General features: G+C 39.6%; 1 protein-coding gene across 5 annotated transcripts in view; it reads left to right on the top strand.

Annotated features, from left to right (window-relative positions):
• Positions 1–6,984, top strand: part of grm8a (glutamate receptor, metabotropic 8a) — a 269,940-nt gene that overhangs the window by 262,302 nt on the left and 654 nt on the right. The window lies entirely within an intron of this gene.

The raw sequence follows: 6,984 nt of genomic DNA, 5'->3' as shown, positions 1-6,984 counted from the left end.
CTGCAAGATGTTCATTCACGTGGGGCGATGTAGAAACATACGCACTCACGCTGCCCAGTGTTGAAGGCAGTTCAAGTCAGCTAGTGTTAATATTGACACAGAGAAGGACTTTTAAATTTGAAGAAGAGCGATAAGGATGACAAAGGGCGAATGTGCAACGGTGTCAGAAGAAACGGGGCAATAGAGAAATTAAAGGGTGAGGGGCAGAGTGGGGGGGGGGGACCCAGTGTGGTGGAACAGAGAGAGAACATGACATATGAGTCATTCATGAACGCTGTGGAGCAAGAATCTGTATTCAGATCACAGTGTTGGCTCGCCGTGCCCATCAACATGCCCTGGTGCCATCTACAGGCTGCAGAGGAGAGGGCCAGGTTGGAGCAGAGTGTCTGGGAATGACGTGGATGTGGTGGGAAAAAAAATTAAAAATCTTTGAACTGCAGTAGGTTGGTGTTTCTGGAAGCTGGGGTCATTTCTGTAGTGTTTACTGTCGTCTCAGGGTCAGTTGATGACGTCCAGGGCCTGTGAAGAAAATTGTGAGGAAATAGTTATGGAACCTGTGCAGTTGGCCAACAGTGGGTGCAAAAGTTTCAGGCCACTCTAAACCTGTACTAAACCCTCCTGTTCTTGCATTATTTCTGTTTTAATATTTAAAGCATTTGTCTCAAACTCCTGTCCCGGGGGCCCTCTTGTGGCCCACAAAGTTTTAAAATCTGGCCCATGGCAGTACATGTAAAAAAAAAAAGTTTTTATTCAAACACAGATGTGCCCTTTAGACCAGTGGTGGTGGTCGCCCCCTGATTTAAAGCAAATAAAGAGCGAATCCCAACGATCATTCTTAACAACAATAAACAAGTCCAGGCCGTCATATTTGAAGGACTACAAATTTAAATGTGTTTTTTTTTTTTAAGGCCCACTCCCTGTCACTAACAGGGTTGTCTGCAGGCTGGTCCAGGAGTCCTGCTGCCCTACGGAGCTTGGCATGGATGTGGGCCACCACCCACATGTTTGTTTGTTTTTTAACAGTGTTATTTGCTGTAGAACGGTGCTGTGGCAGTCAGGAAATGTAAAAGTATTACAGTACCTAAGACTGACCCACCATACAAGGCTCCAGGTTCAGAATTACGGGGTTGTACACTCTGACACTTTAATATGAGTGTTGCTTATATATTTTCTTTTACCTTTAAAACAATTTTATTGAGTGATCCTTCAGAATTACATCCATACGTGCAGCTGAGTGTAACGGAAAACATTAGCACAGTTTAACTTTCACAGGTGCCAGGTTTTACTGGTGGACATCAAAAATTCATAGAAGTTTGTTATACGGCTGGTGATATTTTTTTTAATTGTGTATTAAACGTTTAAACGCCTCAAATCTTTATGGACATAACTTTACGTGAAGAAGGGATCGAGATGTGGGAGATATATGACGACGTAAAATATATACAAGCAAAACAGAGCAGCAGTTTGTTGACGTGACGGAAAACACAGTGTAGTCAATGTGAACCTCGGGCGAAGAAACTTTCCTCCATCTCCACGATTCAACCGAAACAAGCCATCGCAGTCGTCACCTCTGAACAGCCAATCAGGATAAAGACAACAAATAATCTGCTTATTTTTTCCAAGTATTTCCCCCTGTAATTATCATCATTTATGCACCGCAGTTCAATTTTTATGCTTTGTCCCTTAAAGTTGTGGTGTGTGGCAGGAAAATAATGCTGAGGGTTTGATTATTGTAGTGCCTTTCTCTCTCTCTCTCTCTCTCTCTCTCTCTCTCCCCCTCTCGGTCTGCCTTGGATTTGCATTTGTTCCCACTCGCTGTCTCAATCACGTAACGCGCCTCTCGCTGCATGCTTGTTGCCTCTGCCTGTGTCGTTGTCTTTACCCTCTGGCTCCCTCTTCATTCTGACAAACTAGGGCATGAAAATAAGCCTGCACGCTGCCAGGAGAATGCTAAATGCAGGACCTCCTTTCTTCAGCGGTGCCTCTTTAATCAACTTCCTCTTATCTCTGCCTTGCATCCCTTGTTTCTCCCCTTCCAGGACGCGTTGCAGGAGAAATCTGAACCCTGCCGACGTCGACGCCTGCTCCTCCATCCTTTCCATCATTCTTCCTGTGCTGCGGCTCTTTATGATTTGTTTTCTGATCCTCTCCTCCCTTTGTCTCCCTTACCACTGATCTGCCTCCCTCTTGTCTCCCTGTCCAATCCCTCTTTGACCTCCTGTTTCCCTTCTCCCCCTCTCCCTTCAGTGTCCTGTTTTATATTTGGATAACAATGTCCAAGGTCAGACGGAGAAAAAAAAAATCCAATAATGTTGAAAGATTAAATAAAAATATTACATATAAATATTGAAATAATTTACTCCACAACATATTTATATACAATATTCCATATTTTATATTTTCCTGATCTGTTCTGTCAAGTAGATAGTAAAAAGGTAGAACTAAGCCTTTATTACTGTTTATATTATATTTGAAATGTATATTATATTTAAAAACATATTTAAAATGACCACGATCAAAAACATTAATTAGGTACGATATGATGTCATACAACGCAATGTCATGTGATATGATATAATTCTAAAGTATATAAAATACAGTTTGAGGGCCACAAATATGTAGGTCGCAGGCCGGATGTGGTTCACGTGGCACTTATTGAGGCCCACGGCCACAGACTTTGGAACAGTGAAAATAAAGACAATAATAATAATTGTTTCAAATGAGACAGACAGGTTTTGTGTTGCTGTAGGTTTGCAGCCACTAAGCTAACACTACTGCTAAAAATTGCTAAAAAATAACATTTTGAAATAGATAAATATTAGAATAATTGATTACAGAAATACTATTTACTAGTATTTTATATACTAGAAATAATATTTGTCGAATTAAAAATTGCGCAGATTGACTATGAAGAAAGAATAAAGTTTAAAGTTTGCCCGAGAAATATAACATTACAGTTGAAGAAAGTCGACTGAAAATATTTCTTCGACATATTCAGTAGTAATTTATACATTTGATGCTTCAAACATCACTGCATGTCCATTAGATCAGGCAGGTGAGTAATGAGCTGCAGGAGTATGTCAGGTCACAGTCTGGGTTTTTTTTTTTTTAAATTTCAGTTTCACTTTAATCTTCCCCTTCACCTTTTCATCTAAGACTCTGATACTCGGTGTCTGTCTTCTCTGTGTTGTCCTTATCATAATAGCAGGATTAACTCATGTATAAAGCTGAGCTGTACGGCAAATGTCCAGGGGATGTCACAGAGCCACTTAAAAGCCTCTCTAAATGCGTGCTTTAAAAGGTGAAAGGTTGCGCAAAGTCCCAGCGGCGTCCCGTTGCTTTGGAAGAGTAGATAAGGACTGGAGACAATTAAGAATGAGGGTTTGAACTCAAGTTGCAGAGGTTCAGAGCAGAATACGAGTGACGGATTTGGGAAGTATGAGACGCAAAGCCAGTCGTCAAACCTGGAGGAAGCACTGATGTCTGAGAAGATGAAACGTACGAGCAGACTTAGTGTCTGGGATGGAAGTTTTTATTCTACATCATCAGGAACGACTGGCTTACAATACACATCTGCTGCACGCGTACCTCACCCAGTTGCCTTTAGGGGGCGACTCTCAAGGTAAAAGTGATAAAATATCACTTTTTTAGACTCGTATATAAATCTTAATTTAACCTTCATTTGCATTGGAATGTATGACGTTTGTGATACATGTCTATCTAGGCCACGTGTGTCAAACTCAGGCCTGGGGACCAAATCTGGTCCGCAGTGTAATTATATTTGACCCGCGAGATCGTTGTCCCACCAGTGTAAAGCCCATTTTAGTACATTTTAATTCCAAAACCCGTATTTTCAGTAAGAATTGGATGGATGTCGATGAATCTCAGTTTGGAACAGGAGGAATAAAGGTCATTTTCTTCTTCTTTGTGCCTATGATTATCCCTGAGAAGACAAAGGAGAGTCAGACAAAGAAGAATAATCCCGGCGGAGCCTCGGTGAAACCCTGAAACAACAGAGACAGACTTTCATTAATACCACCGCAGTACAGCGTGTTTTTCATTGTCTTCCGCTTAATTAGTGATTGTATCTGAGTATAATGGGCGTTAAGAACCTGACCCATGTCTAATGCAGCCCAAGTCCTATTGTTGGGACGTGACACAGAAATACTACAGATGTACTGTACAGTATGGGTTTGATCTCGCTGCTTCACTTCAATGATTCTGTGAAATTTAGATGCAAAGTCAATTTTGTTTCCACCTCATTAATTCTATTCATACACAAATCCTCGAGCGCAACTGATACTGAGACAAATTTCTAACATCTGAATTCATAGGAAAATTGTAATAATATGTCAATGCAAAAAAATAATTAATCAAATTCATTACATATTAAATAATCACATTTTATTCCAGTTCCAATCAATGAACACGTATAAAAATATAAAAAAAAATTAATTTATATTTATCTATATGTTTTCAATCTGTCTAACACATTGACAAATTAGCGCTAACTCACGCTCTGTGATCTATTCTGTACTGACTGTTTGGCTAATGCTAGCTTTGGTGTCAGCGCTTGCAGCAATCTGTGGTGCATCAACAGTTAAAAAATTTAAAAAAAAATCTTGTCTTCTACCACTGACGTCCATCAGTACTTCCTGAGTATATTTTTCTGGCAGGCTATATTGCCACCTACTGGGCTGGAGTGTATGCTTCAGTCTTACTTGTGTGTCAGAAATTTTAAACTAGTTTCTTATAAATTAATTGGTAATAAATGCGAGGATACTTTCTAAAATGCAAACGTATGAACATCAGGACACGTGTCAGTCCACCTGACTCTTGACATTGTCCGTGACTCACGATAATTCCCCACTGGTCTGAAATTGCCGGAACAATCTCCAGCATGATTAATTCACAGTGAATTAAGGATCGGTAATCAAATTACAGAACTTTTGTTACAAACCACGCCCCCTGCTGTGTTTCATTGAAGCACTCAGCGCCTGTTCTCCACTGAGAAAAACATTTTTTCTTTTCTCTTTCCACTTATGAAACAAATGTGGCGTTAAATTGTTCTTTTTCTTTTCTTTTAGTTCTGGAGAGCTATAAAGGTCTTCTGGGGATTTATGTAAATGTTTTGATATGTTAATATTTGGGCTTTTTTTTTTGTCAGCAAATGAATAATTCTGGCATGTGAACTGAGGACTGGCTCAAACTGCTGCTGCTTTCTGATTTGGTTTTTTGATCGGTGGATCCCTGATGTTTTGTTCTCCGAGGCCTTTTATTTCTCTCTTTGTGGCCTTTGGTTCCTTTCAGGGTGGTCGGTATCACTGCTAATATTTCTATTATCTGTGCAAATTCACGGACACACACTCACGCGGCTTGTTCTGCTGCATTGATAATGTAATAAAGCTGTTTTGTTCTGTAGCGCTGCTCATTTAAACAGACAAAACAAATGGAAATGCACGACGGACCGTGAGCCGACTGTTAAATAATCACAAAAACTCTTTCTGATTTGCCTTTTGTATAAATATGACAGATACTCTCCCAGGCAGATCGCAGCAGCTTTAATTTGAGTCGCGTCAATTTGCATTATCACAATTAAAGGAGCGTACCGCTAATTCAATCAGCGTTGCCCTTCATGCTGCGTTTGAAGACGTTATAATGACAACAATTATCAAAAAGTGCCAGAGATGTCCTTACAAGCGGTCTTGAACTGTTGGAACACGTCTGAGGCAGAACTTTTCATGACCCAATATTTAACAAATATTTAATTACATGCCTGAATAAATATTTAAAGATTTCTTGTTAGCTAAATCTGAGCAATTTCGATCTTCTTCAGGTGCATTCATGGCTCACACTTTTTTATATATATTTTTCTCTAACCTTTCAGAGCCATCTTTGCTCATAGTTGCTCTTTATTTTCTGTCGTCTTTGGTTTACCCTTAAACTATTTCGCAAACGTTTAGATCGGGAGTCTTCAACCTGTGGCTCTTGAGACACATGCAGCTCTTTAGCCTCTTTGCGTAGGATTTCTGTAGGATCATTGACCCGACCAGAGTTATAAGAACATCACAGACAGGACAGGACTGGACATTTTAACACTTTTTACACTTGTCATGTTTGCTTGCTAACAGCAAACTGACACAGCGACATTATCCCTCCTGATTTAAATTGAATTAAATACACTACAAGAAGTACCAGTGTAACTTCATAATTTGCACTACTGCCATCAATATAGTGGTCAAAATGTTTTTCATGTCACATGTTTTTATAAACTCTGATTTTACATTGTTTATGTTTTATAAACTCTGATTTTACATTGTTTTTTAGCTCGATTTTAGGAATTAAGAATTTAGTGTAAGGTTAGAGAAGCTCACCGACTTACTGTGTGTTTTACGTTGTGCGTTACCATTAGAATGTGCACGTAGCTCGGTTTTGGTGTGACAGCTCTGCTGGAGCTGTGATGATCCACTGCTAAGAGGAGAACAGCAGCGAGAGCAGAACATCAGCAGGGAAGCCATGAATTAGATAAAAAAGAAAATACACACATTTACACACAGCTTCACAGTAACCTGCTACACAAAAACATTACCCTGGCAAATGTACATTTGAACAGAGAAGAGTAAATAACGTCAAGAATATCAGATGCAATTAAATACAAAACACAATCAGGCAGGTCTCGTGGACATGTGGATACACACACTGAGACACACACAGGCACACACACACACACACACACTAATTCCCTGTTGACCTCTGGGTCAAGTGCATGGTAATGCTGTTCCCATGAATTGCTCACCTGTTCTTGTACTTAACATCTGAACGTACTCCGTTTTAATGAGCTGATAAATGGTGGTGCATTGGAAGTGGTCATCAAGTGCACTTCCTGTTACTTACTGTAGACACACTGATTTACATTTACAGTACATTGAGTTTGAAGTATTTTTGAAATAACATTAATAATTAGGATTACATAACCTACTTTTA

Source organism: Cynoglossus semilaevis, chromosome 8 (genome assembly GCF_000523025.1).
Source record: "Cynoglossus semilaevis isolate Cse_v1.0 chromosome 8, Cse_v1.0, whole genome shotgun sequence".
NCBI lineage: Eukaryota > Metazoa > Chordata > Actinopteri > Pleuronectiformes > Cynoglossidae > Cynoglossus > Cynoglossus semilaevis.
The sequence above is the reverse complement of the archived record's forward strand: the minus strand, read 5'-3'. Positions and strand labels throughout refer to the sequence as shown.